This window comes from Protopterus annectens, chromosome 1.part1 (assembly GCF_019279795.1).
Source record: "Protopterus annectens isolate FY-2018-M chromosome 1.part1, PAN1.0, whole genome shotgun sequence".
Taxonomy (NCBI): Eukaryota; Metazoa; Chordata; order Ceratodontiformes; family Protopteridae; genus Protopterus; species Protopterus annectens.
The window spans coordinates 1,787,851,268-1,787,865,775 of NC_056726.1; the positions used below are offsets into that span (position 1 = coordinate 1,787,851,268).

Sequence of the window (14,508 nt, forward strand, 5' to 3'; positions counted from 1 at the left end):
ATGGAGAATGCATGTTGAATTAATTAGACTGAGTATCTAGGGGTTTAGGGTGAGGGGGCAGGTTGCATGAAGTATTATTTTTTGTAGTTTAAAAGAAAGAGGGACAGAAATATCCAGAGAAAGTAGCTTAAATAGTTGGCTTCTGAATAGTAGATCAGATCTACAAACATATAAGAAAAATGTGCACTAATCCTGGCATGCATTCTAGGATATCAATTATATGTCAAGCCTTGTTACAGGTAACATGATTTATGAGCTCTTTTGAGACGTTTGGTCCCTAATATATCCTTTTTTCCCTAAGGAAATAAACAAGCCTTTGACTATTTCAGCTGTCCTTCCCTAGTTGTCAGTCAGTAGCTCAAGATGGTCACTAAATATGAGTCACTGTCAACAAACACAAGAAGCATGCATTACCTTTCAGACAGAATGTAAGTGTACATGCACTGAGGTTTCATGACAACATAGGAGCCAACCAGCTAAACGGATCACAGCTAATGCAGAAGTGGCCTTTTCTGCTGGCAACTCTGTCGAGAAAGAATGCAAACTACTTAAGAGTCTGTCTTAAAACAAAATGACAGACTTCTACTAGTAAAACTGAGACACAACTTCATTAATCACAACAAGGTAAAACAAACAAATAGGTAAAGTAATTAATGACAAGATCAAAATATTATTTTTTTTTTGGGGGGGGGGACTCCACAAATAGTGCATAGGGAAAGCATACAACAATATATTCAGCTGATTTTGACCGGGCAACTAAAAGGAGTTGCACATGTAAACAGAAAACAAACTTTATAAATAGACTGCAATTAATAAATACATAAATGACAAAAAGCTGCAACCTTATTCTAGGAATCATCCTTTATTTGGATGGCATACTCTGAATATTTCAGTCATTTGTATATTGAGAACCCTCACCTGACAAAAATGAGTCATGGATAATGTCAGCAACCAATCATAGTCTTTTGTTCCTAGTAAGACCGGAAACTGCATGAGCTAAAAGTATGACCTGAGTGGTGAGGGGAGGAAGGAAGGGAGCACAGGGTAGCAGATGCCTGCTAGAGTAATGGAGGGCCTTAAGATCTATCAGAACAATCCTTTCCAGGTTGTGTTTTTCAGTACATCACAGGCCAGCTGAAAAACAGCTAACTCTTGCTTTAGCTGGTAAACATTTTCATTTACTTACATTTTTGTTACCAGGGTAAATATAATTAATAGTGTCTAATGAATTTCACATTTCCAGTTGCACTCTAATCATATAGGCTAGATTTGTCACACATGTTCAGATAATTAGTTCTAGAGGCAGTCAGGTCGTGCATACTTTCTGAGTTCAAGAGTTGCTCATTGACTGATACGATCATATGTAGTCCGTAGCAGTGCTACTCAGTCTGCAGTCTTATTCCTAATTTGTAAGTGATGGCCGTCATAAAGACATGTTACTAGAAACTGTCATGAATGATATAAACAAACAGCTTTATAGTGTAGACATGTCAGCTAATGATGGTTGAATTTATCACTTTGTGGACCAGTCCAACCAGCTGACATTTTCCATTGTAAATCAGAGTCTGGTTGTGCAAAAACTCATGTCAGCGCATTGTTCTTCAAAAAGAATGGTTGTTCACATGATGTCTGCAATATTTAGTCATTCCTCTTGATGACCTGTAGCTGTGGTTGTAGTTTTTGTTGTTACAGTTGTGTCATATAACATTTAGAGCTTGATCTAACCAATCATCAAACTGGATGAAAAACTAAGCATTAGATGTCCTTAAAGTAGCATGATTCAGAACTATGCCAGTTTAGCTACTTGGAAGAATAAGAGTCTGTGATAATGTATGAAAACGTTATGGAGTTTATAGTCATGTTGTTTTTCTTCTTCAGACATTGGCAACATGCAATTCTATATGAATTCAGAATGTAATTTCAATTTGAAGTAAACAATATGTGGCACCCAAACTGTATAACTAGGGCACATTAAACAAAAATATTAATAGTGTATATCATACTGAATAGCACTGTGTTTACATTATGTTATGGATATACTGTACACCATTCATAACAGAATGTGTATTTATGTATTTAAACAATAAAAATGATGTCAATGTAGCAGTATTAGTAACTGTATTATGGGTTCAAATACTGACTCTGAATCTTGTGTTAGGAAAAGCCTCCACTACATAAGCTCTGCTGGAATTTACTTTACTTCCCCCCTTCCCCCTCTGGTAAATGCTACATCCAAAAGAATGGCATACTGAAACAATTGTGCAGCTTAGCAATATATTGTTATACTTTTAAATCAAACACAAAACTCACACTTTACAATCAACGATACTTTGTCTTCTGTCTCAGACATTCTGACTGGTTTATAACACTTCAGAATTGTTTGCTACGACTTGGTAGTTTTCATCACCTAGTAGTAAATTAAAAGCTAAATATATTTTTCCTTAACAAAACAGACTGGCGAAATAAAGTCTTTAAACCCTGTCTGCACCAAAAAGGAAGCGCATATGCCTTCAGATTTTGACACTTTTATAACCACTGATCTGTCTTTTCCAGTAATACAATTCTAATGTTTCAGGGAAAATAAACACACTCCTTAATAACTTGATATGTAATGGAAACATCAATAACATATTGTTTCTTGAATCCATATTTTTATTTCATATACAGAAATTCCAATCTGGTATAATTTATTCTTATACAAGCAAATATAAATATCAGATTTTTTGTTAGATTAGCACTGTATGAAAGCACCAGGAGATGCCATTCAGAAAAAAAAATATTGCATTTCTTTGTGGGCTTTGTTAGTCTGAAACACATGACAGTAGTGAAACAGTACATGTCATTAATAACCACCTACTGGTCTCAAGAGATACATACTTGGTCAAAATAGATAGTTTGATTAACTGGCTATTTTCTTCCTCCTTTAAGCCAGGAAATAATGATAAAAGAATGGGTTCTGGACAGAGACAGACACTGTATTTTTTTACTACAATCATATATGGTATTACAGACAGCTTCATGACATTAGGATGATTAGTGTTTTATTATCTTCATTGTGAAGATTTGCAAGGATGTAGAAACAATGCCATGGAATAATTAAATACATGGCAAATTGTTTGCATTTTGCAACATTATAATGTCCATCTTTTCAATGTATTACTCTAGTAGAATGTGTTTATAATAAAACATATAATTCATTACATTTTAAACCTAAACTATGGAAGATGTACCATTGTTGGTGTAATTTGTATTTGTAAACAGAATCATTTTATTAACTTTCAAACATTCTGTGCTTAACATGTAGAATGTGCTTGTAGTAAAAAGCAAAACTACAAAAGACATGCCATTGAAGGTGTAATGCTAAAATCAAGGTGATCATTTTATTTATTTCAATTTAAAATTTATCAGCCAGGTAGAGTGGCGAGACTCATGATTTTTTTTACTGGTCGGACCTGAAACTTGTCAGTAAAACAAAACAGATTTCAGTTGTAGTATTTGCAACAAAATTCACAGCAATTTACAAAAATGTGTGGAAAATGTCAAGAAATGTCACGCTCACACTTACGTTTTTTAATAATACTTATTATATACCAAAAAAATAGCACCTTATTTTCCGGTGCATTCAACTCAGTGTGGAGGTTGCAGTCAAATCATGGCTGACATATTGCATATTTCTGGTCGTGTTCATACATACAAAAAGTTTGGAATGTCATAAAATTTTTTGTGTGGAATCATCAGGACTCAACACTGCAGTTTGCTGTTTTGTGCAAAACAGATCATCCACTTGATATAAAAATGTTTAGGCTTCACATTGTAATCTTCCACTGATAAAATTGTATATCTCAACCCATTCACTTAGTTTAACCTCTATTAACACAATTATTGTTTATTGCCATTTTAAATTACTTCAAGGCTTATAAATGAACAGGCACATTTAAGAAGTATATTGGTAACTAAACAACCACATGGAAGTGTCTTTACCAGATTATAGGAAGCTGGCACTTTAGACTGAGATGTGTGATATTATTTCCAGCTTCTTTCATAATGTTTTATATTTACTGATTTTAACATGCTTAGTAAGTCTAAATATTTAATTATCATTATGCAGATTCATGTTACTGAACATTGTTAAGAATCAGAATCAGAAATACTTTATTGATCCTGCAGGAAATTGCTTATGTTACAACTGCATAGATAAACATAGGTTCATAGGTTCATAGGTTGATACTAGGCTATCTGCCCTAGGGCATTTACAAGCCTAGCCAGAGTGTGTTTGGTTTTTGCCACCCTTCTTAGATTAGTTGACTGTGCCTCTGTATAGTAGGTCACAGAAGATAGCCCATTTAAGGTTAGTTTACCGTGCCTCTGTCTAGCAGTGACACAGAAGAGATCCCAGGGGTAAATTTACAATCTCCCATCCAAACGTCAAGATTCTTCTTGAAGAGGGTCATTGATGGGCTCTGCCTGACATGGATTGGGATTTTGTTCCAGAGTGAGGGGAGCCTCTGGGATATGAATCTGTCCCTCCAGCGTGTTCTATTTATTTCTGCGCTGAGGTTTAAGTCACTGGAGCATGTAGTTCTGATGGATTTGGATTTTTTGAGGTGGAGCATGTCCATTAATTCTGGGTTGGACATGGCTTTATACATCAGGCACAGATCGCCTCTGAGTAGGCGGTAAGCAACTGAGTAGAGCTGGAGTTTCTTTAGCCTAACTGCGTAGGGCATCTGTTTGAGTCCCTTGATCCTCTTGGTGAGGTACTTTGGGGTCTTTCTAGTTGTAGCAGGTGTTGGGTAAGGTACATCCCAAATGGGGCATTGTATTCAATTATGGGCCTGATGAGTGATGAGTAGAGGGGCACAATGACCCCTCTTGATCTAGATGTGAACCCCTTCGTGATAAGGTGGGCTATATAGAATGTCTTTCTAACCACTTTGGCAATGTGATTGTCAAAGGAGAGATTGCAGTCTACTTGGGTCCCCAAATCCCTAATTACTTCTTCCATACTTAATGGATAACCACCTATGTGGTAATTTGTGGGCACTTTGTTTTTCCCAAAGGGGATGACTATGCACTTTTTGGCATTTAGCTTTAGGCCATGGCTCTGGCACCAGTTATCCGTCTCTATGAGACCATTTTGGAGAATGCTTGTGTCAGCCGGCGAGTCGATTATGGCCCCCAGTTTGCAGTCATCTGCAAACTTTGTCAGCCATAGTCCTCCTTTGTTAGCCTGTACCTCAGAGAAATATATATACCGAACAAGAGAGGTCCCAGGACTGAGCCTTGTGGGACACGACTTGTAACTGGTTTAGAGTCTGACATGGCACCTGCAATTCTGACCATGTGGGTTCTATCCCTAAGCCAGTTTGCAACCCATCTTGTGACATAGGGGTTGATATTTAAGCTGGTGAGCTTATTTATGATGCCCGAGTGGGGTATTGTGTCGAAGGCTTTTGCAAGGTCAAGGTAGGCTGTGTGGACTACCTTCCTTTCATCTATGGCCTTGGTGACTGTTTCAAAAAAATTGACCCGGTTCAAGAGGCAAGATCTGTCCTTAACAAAGCCGAATTGGGTAGGATCCAGTGTTTGGAGGTTCCCAATGTCTTTGTTTATGAGTTCCATGATGATACGCTCCATAGCTTTGCAGACCAGGCTAGTTAGGCTTATAGGTGATAGCTTCCGGGGTCCGTTGTGGCACCACCTTTATGGAGTGGGACCACTGTTGCTGTACGCCATTCTTTGGGTACATATCCTGTTGTAAGGCTGAGACTGAACAGTGATTTTAAGTGAGGGTTCAGTTCTTCTTGGAGCTCATGTAAAACGCAGCCCGGGACACCATCCGGTCCCATTGATGCTGTGTTTTTTGCTTTGGAGAGGGCAGCTCTCATCTGTGCATCTGTGATGTCAGGGAGGCTACACTCTGTTGGGATAGCCATTTGCTCATTTGGGGGGGGGGGGGAGTTTGCACTAAACCTGTCTGCCAGGATGTTGGCAATGTCTGTGGGTTCAGTGTATTTTTTGTCATTTTGCACTAACTCAGAGCATATCTGGGAGTTTCCACCCAGGTTTCTGACATAACTAAAGAAAGCCTTGTGATTTTCTTTAGCGTCTTGTGCAATTTTTCTTTCGAAGCTAGCCTTAGATTATTTTATGAGGGATTGTAGTTTCTTGCTAGTACTGATCAGAGTTGCCTTACCTTTCAGGGATTTTGCTCTATCATGTAGTAGCTTCCTCCTTCTGTTGTACAGCTTATAGACACAACGTAGACCAAACACATATGTTACATAATTAGATATGACAAATCCTATACTCACTTATGTTACCCACATATATAACAGCAATGCCTGACATAGGTACACTGTTGAAGATAGCCAATGTATTAGATGAGTTTGATACCACATATAGTGTTAATTTCCACTTCTTCTTCTTCTTCTTTTGGCTTTTCCTGGTTAGGGGTCGCCACAGCGTATTACCTGTCCACTCATGATTGGCAGTGGAGTTTTACAGTGTTGAGTTGCCAGCACGGCGCCCAACCATCCACAGAAGGCACACACACACACACACACACACACACACACACACACACACACACACACACACACTCACACCTAGGGCCAATTTAGAGTGTCCAATACACCTACAGCATGTCTTTGAGATGTGAGAGGAAACCGGAGCACCCGGAGGAAACCCACACAACCACAGGGAGGACATGCAGACTCCACACAGAAGGCACCCCAGCTGAGGATCAAACCAGAGATCCTCTTGCTGTGAGGTGACAACGCTAACCGCTGCACCACCATGGATGCCCTGTGTTAATTTCCACTCATACTATGATATGGGGAATTGCACATTACAATACTTTAGATATAGTATTTTGCAAAAAGGATAATTACATTAATGATTACTAATGCACTGAAAGAAGAGAGGTGAAAGAGAGATAAAAAGGATGGGGAAAAAATAAACATGGGTAAGAATTTAACATTGCACTATGTGGTCTCCTTCAGTAGTGAGGGTGGTGCTAAGATGGTAGGAGGCATTATACAGTTTGATGGCTTTGAGCAGGAAGGATTTCCTGTGATGTTCAGTGGAGTACTTTATGCTTATCAATCTCCCACTAAAGGAACTTTTCTGTCCTTCCACCATTCTGTTGAGTGTGCGGTCAATATTTTTCCATCATAGACTTTAGTTGCGCTAACATTCTTCTCTTTGCCACGGCTTTCAGGGTGTCCAGTTCTTCTCAAACTACTGGGCTAGCCTTCCTTACCAATTTATTGAGTCTGTTTGCCTCAGCCTTCTTTATGCTACTACTCCAGCACATCACTGCAGTGAAGATAGTACTGGCCACTACAGTCGCGTATAACAACCGCAGCATAGCGTTGTGCTACTACTCCAGCAAGTCACTGCGATGAAGATAGTACTGGCCACTACAGTCGCATATAACAACTGCAGCATAATGTTGTGCTACTACTCCAGCATGTCACTGCGATGAAGATAGTACTGGCCACTACAGTCGCGTATAACAACCGCAGCATAGCGTTGTGCTACTACTCCAGCATGTCACTGCGATGAAGATAGTACTGGCCACTACAGTCGCATATAACAACTGCAGCATAATGTTGTGCTACTACTCCAGCATGTCACTGCGATGAAGATAGTACTGGCCACTACATTCGCATAGAACAACCATAGCATAGTGTTGCCGACTCCAAAGGGTTCTGATTCTTTGTAGTAAGTGCAACCTGCTCTGACTCTTTTTATATGCCACCTGCAAGTTTTTGGACCAGTCCAGCTTACTGTCTAGGTACACCCCCAAATACTTGTACTCCTGAACAATCTCCACTTTAAGCCCCCTAATTGACAGAGGGGTCATTGGAAGATGAAATTATCTCCCAGGATATACTACCAGTTCCTTCATTTTACTGATGTTCAGCTGCAACTGATTAATCTCACACCAACTCACAAACTGTCCACCACCCTCCTGTATTCCTCCTCATCTCCATGCCTGATACTTCCTACTATGACCGAGTCATCCGAGAAGTTTTGCAGGTGACAGCACTCAGTGTTATAGCTGAAGTCTGTGGTATACAGGGGGAAAAGGAAATGTGATAAAACTGTCCCCTGCAGTGCTCCAGTGCTACATAGCACTGTGTCAGACAAGCAGCCCTGCAGTCATACATGTTTGGGCTTATCAGTCAGGTAATCCAGGATCCATGACACTAAGGGAGCATCCACATTCATCAGTGACAGCTTACTCCACAGCCTGTCTGGTTGGATGGCACTTAAGAAGTTGAAGAACATGATTCTGAGGGATCCTCACGGTTTGTCCAGGTGACTGCATGCTGTATGTATAAGGTGGATAATGGCATCTTTGACCCCTATCTTCCCCTGGTATGCACACTGAAGGGGGTCTAGTTCTGACTTGACCTTGGGGCAAAGTACATCCAGGACCAGTCTCTCAAGGACTTTCATGCAATGTGACATGAGTGCCACAGATGTGCAATCTGAAGTATCCCCCGGGCACTGGAATCAGGTAGAATGTTTTCTACAACACGGGTACCCTATGGGTACTGAGGCTCAAGATGAAGCTCCTGAGTAGCACTTCTCCAAGTTGTGAGGTGCAGGTCTTCAGCACCTGTCGACTAATGCCATCAGGCCAAACTGCTTTTGTAGAGCAAAGTCTTCTTAGTTCTCTGATTACCCAGTCCTCTGATAGGATGATAGTCAAACTGCTAGCCTCTGTTTTGCCAGCCAGGGTGACAGTGTGGGCAGTTTTTGTTTGTGCCATGTGGTCCAGATGTGATTCTGTACCTTCCTTCTCCTGTGTTGAACAGTAGAGACTAGCAGGAAGAGGCTGACAAGGTATGAATTTTGCTATCCAGGAGAGCCTCTTCCCTTTGCAAATGAGGACCACATCGCATGTTTGTCTGACGCATGTTGTCAAACCTATTATAGAACATGTTAAACTCATTGGTCTCTCTTTACTCCCCTCCATCATACAGCTGTCAGGCTCATAGCCTCCTGTACCTGTCCTTTCCTTCATTAATCTTCTCAACCAGCTGTTTCTGTGCCCCTTTCACGACATCCCTGTCTCTGGACCTGAATGCTGTAGTTTTCTCATTCAGGAGGACATTGATATCCTTGAGGATCCGTGGCTTGTTGTTTGGGAAGCAGCGTATAAATTTTAAGGGTATAGTGGTTTCCAGACAGAAGGTGATATATTCAGTGACACAGTCAGTAAGGCTACTGATGTCTTCCCCATGAGGCTAACTGAGGGCATCCCAGTTTATGGTCTCAAAGCAGTCCTGAGGAGTTGCACTGCTTTCCTTTGTCCACTTCCCAATCTTCCTGATATTGGCTGGCTGCCTCTTAACCAGTGGCACATAGAGGGGAAGAAGGTGCACCAGGTTGTGGTCTGATCTCTTGACTGGTGGGATGGCTATGCAACGGTATGCTTCTTAACATTAGCATACATTACATTACATCCTCCTATTTATTTATTGTTATGCTGACACTGTTATATAAATGTTTCTCATTGCAGTTTTGTGTATACTGTAAGTAATGGTTGTTGCTATATGGTATTCAAAGTTTTCCAATTTAGTTATTCAGTTTGTTATATTGTTACATCTGTGTTATTTTTTTAAAGCAAAAAATATTTTGACAAAAAAGCAATGCAGTACATGGAACACAGTAATTATGCTCTGAAACTCAGCACAAGGTAAATTTGTTAAGTGCTATAGCACAAAACCTGATTTAACAGCTCTTAAGCGTGCATATGAAAACCTTGTTAAGGACACCCTAGCTAAGGACACCCTAAGTGCTGTTAAGTGCTGTTAAGATATTGTCTCATGCTAGGGGCAAACAGTGGACAGTGCCTTCTGACAAAAAAAAAAAAACAGAGGGAGAAAGTAAAATAACTTTTGAAAGCTGTTTGAACTTCAGTCTGTCATTTATAGAAAGTGTGTCAGAACAAAGTATCTAACAGCTTTTAAAAGTTGTTTTACCTTCTGATATTAAATGCCTCTGCTTATTCAGAATGTCCCTGATTTTACTTTATAGCTTTGTCTTGTCCCCTGCAAAATGTTTGAGTATTACAGTCAGTCAATAATGCCAGAGTCTCATACATCTTGTTCAGAATAATACATGTTGATGCAAAACCTTTTGTTCCATTGACTTTTTAAGTAAAGTTGAGCAACATTTAATAAAGTCACTGAGTTTGATCCTTTGTATCACTGTTATTTTTCAATATGTCCAAAATTCTTATGAAAAGAAGTTGAGAAGTGTGGTACTGTCAATGCTAAGTAAGTGCTTTCCCAACCTTCAAAGCCAGTAAAGTGCTTCACAGTCCTACACATTCTCTTTCATTTTTTTCTGTAACTGGTAATATATAGAACAGGATTCAAACGTTAACACTGATTTCAAGCAGCGGCATCATAATTACATAGTATTTGGGTGACAAAAGTTGGTCTGGGGATGTAGTGTGTATAGCTTTTAGCAACAAATTGGCACAGTATGATTTGAAAGATTAGTTCAAAATTAGGTTTGAAGGGGGTAGCCTGCATAAAATGTTGGTTGCGTAACTAGACGCACGAGCAAATAATTAATGGCTTCTGCCATAAGGACAATAGTGCAAACCATGGGAATTTACTAGGAATGGTTCTCTTTAATGTTTATGTAACTGCCATTACAGGGAGACCGGAATGTAAAGCATATCTTTGCGCAGATAACAAACAAATCTGTTACTGAGCTAATACTCTAAATGGTAAGTATTGAATGAAATGGGAATTTGCAAGATTGGCAGAATAGTCACTGCAATATAGTTTTAATACAAGGAATTTTATGTTGTTTACTTTATAAATGTGTTAGCAGAGTAAGCCCATTGGACACAGTTGTCCATTTTCAGAGGTGATCCAGGAGCACTGTCTGATTAAGGACTTACTCAGACTCCTATACTGGGCAAATGAAGGTGGTAGTAATCAAACCCCAGACCCTCATAGGTTCATAGGGTCATAGGTCGGTACTAGGCTATCAGCCCTAGGGCCTATACAAGCCTAGACATAACAATTCCCTGGCTATTTCTTCCCACACTATTTACTTCCCTGGACCACTGTCTAACAGGGTGACTCAACTACAAGAAGCAGCTTATTAACATCCCAGAGCCTTAATCTTCTGCACTAATTTAATTGCCAGATTATATGTAAGGCCAAAGTATATAGGGGTGAAGTAGTTTCAAACACAAAAGTGTGTCAGTTATCTGAGATGATTTGAAAATAAGGAAGCAATGAGAGAAGACAGTGAGGAAACAGGAAAAATACTGAGAGTGTAATGATAGGCATTAGCAGTTAAAATAAAATATTCCTTTTCAAAGACAAGTAGCAAGACACCAACCCAGAAAATACAGTAACACGGAGAAGAAATAAAGTGGAGCATGGCCTGCAACAGGAAATATATGAAGACAGTTTTAAAGAAGTACATTAAAACTGTTTTGAGGTTTATAACTTAGGGGTGAATTTGATATAACCTTTTAAAGACTAAAATTTGGCAATGTGTTGAAGGGCAGCATCTTATAAAAAAATAAATTGCTCAATAACAAGGGGAAATCATTAGAAACAAAAAGTGGCAACTCCGTCAAAATGTGAGGAAGTGCTTTTTTATCAAATAGAATTGATTTCATAGAGTACCTTTCTAAGATTTATCAAAGCCAAAAACTGGTGGTAGTTTCAGGCCTGCCTGAAATTAACATTAAGCCAGTTTTAGACATGAGGTCAAAAAAGAATAAAAAAGGATAGCATGCACAGGAAATATTTACATTAAGTACCAAACGTCGGAGAAAGTGCTGGTCAAGCAGTCTTTGTCTGCCATAATAATCTAAGTTTCTGTGTTTTCACTGTAACATAGTATGTATTGTTTTGGAGACGTTTACAGACATCTAGCCTTATGATGACTGACCTACTTTCCATACATAGTAATGCTGGCAGAAGCAGAAAGTTTGTTTATCTGGTCTGCCTAGAATTTCCTCTTGGTGGCCTTGAGTAGACCACAAGCCCTGCCACATTCTGCCAATTTATTTTAAGTACTGAATACTAAAAGAGATGTCCTTGTGTATAATCTGTAGTTTGTGCCCCTTATCTGTAGACAATGTCCTCTTCGGTCACCTCATCTTTCCTTAACAGTTCTGCCTCCTTCACAATGTCCACTCATGGTCTTGCAGATTCAGATCAAGTCTCCTCTGTCTTCCAACAGTTTCAAGGAAGAAAATGCCATTTTCTCCAATTACACATCAGTATCCCATCCCAACATACTCTTTTTTACCTTTGCCACTTCCCTTTATACCTTCCCTAAGTCTGCTGTCCCCCATTCCCTGTGAATAGCTGTTTGTACATCACCGTGCATTTCTGCAACATGTACTACATGTGAATGTCATGTAGCTGGTCATGCATTCCCTGAAAATTACTGTATTACCATACAATGCTGTATGCAGTGACTGACATTTTCATTTTATCTAAGTGCCATAGTTATGTTTTAGCATTTTTTTCTCTCAGTTGCTGTCAGCTGTAACTTATAACTTATGCATAAATCATGTCTGTGTAGTCACAAGTAGCCTTTCAAGCCAGCCTTCCATTTTTGATCATTTCCTTATGTTTTAACAGAGTCACAGGTCACATAGTCTATCCCAGAAGACAATGAGTGCAAGGCATTGAAACCTTTTCTGCATGGGGTTCCCCCTTATTGCAGAATGCACCATTTTACTGTCACACACTTCCATCAGGTTACCTACTGCACAGCTTTGGGAAGTGAAAGGAAACTGGAGTCCTCAGTACCCAGAAATACCCCATGCAGACACTGGGAGTTTATCTGTATCAAAGGTTCTCCACCAGAGAATCAAACTGAAGAAAGCTAGGTGGTAAAATGCTTTCACTTAAAACTCTGGGATGACCATACCACTATTCAAAGTAATACTACCATCCAGGATTTTAGAGCTAAACTTGAAACTAGTTTTGTGTAATTTGTGATTTGTTCCTGCTTCACTAAGCTAGCAGTAACCTAAACTATATCAGCACCTACCACTATCAAGCAACTGTTTCCAATAAACTTTCCAAGTTTGCACTGAGCACTAGAAATAATTGTAAGTAATTTTTGAATATTCTTAAATGTGTATCATTTGTGAATGTGAATATGAATTTTAGCCATGTAAATAAGCAATAAGCAACCTTTCTGTGAACCTATGGCTGTTGAGCAACTTCTAAAATGAATCTATGCATGTTTGCATAAACATATGTTAGACCCTATTACACTGATTGCTTATTACCTAGATATAAAGCAGAATAATGCTATTATGCTGAATGTTTATTACCTGGTTATGAAGCAGTGTAATGCTGTTATACAGATTGTTTATTACCTGCTATTATGCCAATTGTTTATTACCTGGCTATGAAGCAGTGTAATGCTGTTATACTGATTGTTTATTACCTGCTATTATGCCAATTGTTTATTACCTGGTTATGAAGCAAATTGATGCTGTTATGTGGATTGTTTATTACCTGGATTTGAAGCAGAGTAATATCATTGTACTTGGGCATGATTAAGACAGATACTGTCCTGCTTGGCTGTGTAGAAGACAAACGTGCTGCTTGGTTATGAGGCATAGGTGGTTCATGTTTATGAGCTGCATAGTTATTGGGTGAGGAAGCAAAGAGATACTTTGCTGCTTGGTTGAGAAACAGTAGTTCTTGGATGTGAGGCGTAGAAATGCTGTGCTGCTTAGTTGCTGGGCATTGTGATGCAGTGGAGAGCATGTAGTTTCATCGGCAGCCCTACTGCCACATGCTCTTTCATTGCATAGAAACAATCAAGTGCATGTCTTTACCAAACATAAGAGATATTGGGCAGTGCAATGATGCAGTGGCATGTTGTCACCTCATAGCAAGAGGTTCTCCAGTTCGATTTTCAGATGGAGTGCCTTTTGTGTGGAGTCTTTATGTCCTCCCTGCATTCATTTTGGTTTCCTCCAGGTTTCTGCCCACATTCCAAAGACATGCATCTGGAACATTTCTTCCCAGGCCTCTGCTGAAAATAGGCTCTGTCGTATTTGGACATTCACAGTTAACAAATGTTAAATAAATAGAATAAATATTATAGGTGGTATGCAACCTCAGAGTTACTATATTTAGCTAGCTGACATTGTGTTATTGGACAACTTAAACCAGCCAGGTATTTTATTTCTGGCCACATGCATGCTGAGGTTTTGCCTCTCAGTTCTTTGCTGTCACTTTTGTGATCTTCAACATTTATTGTGTCAACAAAAGCATTATGAACAGCACAATAAGTTTTTTTTTTTGTCAGAATTTCCCAATATCAGTTTCTTACCAAATGTCTGTCCTATTTTTTGCTACCATTTGAAATGTTGTTATCTGTTATGTGACTGGTTAAATATAGTAAAATATTTGCTCCTGCTGTAGGCAGGTGAATAGAAAATACAAGTTACAAAACTCAAACCTTCTGAACAACAAA

At 39.2% G+C, this 14,508-nt stretch overlaps 1 protein-coding gene across 1 annotated transcript in view; it reads left to right on the forward strand.

The window, feature by feature from the left end:
- The window catches only part of NKAIN1 (sodium/potassium transporting ATPase interacting 1), a 1,468,559-nt gene that overhangs the window by 20,781 nt on the left and 1,433,270 nt on the right, over nt 1-14,508 (forward strand). The window lies entirely within an intron of this gene.